Raw genomic sequence first — 1,062 nt, forward strand, 5'->3', positions numbered from 1 at the left:
GGAGGGTTTGGTGTGAGGTCATCTTGTCTTATAATGCCCTGTTCCCTGTGTAACAACCAAACTACCCCCTCCTCCTCCTCCTCCTCCTTCTCCTCCTCTCCTCTCCTCTCTCTTCTCATTTCTCACACCCTCCTCCTTCTCCTCTCCTCCTCCTCTCCTCCTCCTCCTCTCCTCCTCCTCCTCCTCCTCTCCTCCCTCTCTCCTCTCCTCTCCTCTCCTCCTCTCTCCTCCCTCTCCTTTCCTCCTCCTCTCCTCTCTTCTCCTCTCCTTTCCTCCTCCCTCTCCTCTCCTTTCCTCCTCCCTCTCCTCTCCTTTCCTCCTCCTCCTCTCCTCTCCTCTCCTCTCCTCTCCTCTCCTCTCCTCTCCTCTCCTCTCCTCTCCTCTCCTCTCCTCTCCTCTCCTCTCCTCTCCTCTCCTCTCCTCTCTCTACGGCGTTATCAGATGATGGTTAACAGAACTACAGAGGTATACATGTTTATTCTACCCATCCCCTGCTCTCCTCCCCTCTTCCTTCTTCACCTCCATCTAGCTCTGCTCTGTAGTTCCTGTGTGTTGACATCAGACCTGTGTTAAATACTGCATGATGGACTCTGACATGCTCTACTCTACATCTAGCATCTGGTGTCTGTCTGTCTGTCTGTCTGTCTGTCTGTCTGTCTGTCTGTCTGTCTGTCTGTCTGTCTGTCTGTCTGTCTCTTCTGCCTGCTCTCTAACGCCTCTAAAAAATTAACGTCACCTAGTTGACGAAACACAACATGTGAACTCACTTACTAAATCTTACAGGACACCATCACCTTTCTGCAATACCTTTCTTACCTGTGTAGTTTTGTCATAGAGTGTTGCTCTCAAATGGCTCCCTATTCCCTATACTGTATAGTGCACTGTGGGACCTGGTCAACAGTAGTGCACTACATAGGGAATAGGGTGCCATTTGGTCACATTGTCTGCCTTGCAGTACGGTTGGATACATTATAATATGATGATAAAATGTAATTAAATTATATTTGTACGATTGGATATATTATAATATATGATCATATTTATATATAATATATTAGTATG

At 47.4% G+C, this 1,062-nt stretch overlaps 1 pseudogene; it reads left to right on the forward strand.

The window, feature by feature from the left end:
- Positions 1-627, forward strand: part of LOC121843675 — a 57,992-nt pseudogene extending 57,365 nt beyond the window's left edge.
- Positions 628-1,062: the final 435 nt, after the last annotated feature.

Source organism: Oncorhynchus tshawytscha, unplaced genomic scaffold (genome assembly GCF_018296145.1).
Source record: "Oncorhynchus tshawytscha isolate Ot180627B unplaced genomic scaffold, Otsh_v2.0 Un_contig_1888_pilon_pilon, whole genome shotgun sequence".
NCBI lineage: Eukaryota > Metazoa > Chordata > Actinopteri > Salmoniformes > Salmonidae > Oncorhynchus > Oncorhynchus tshawytscha.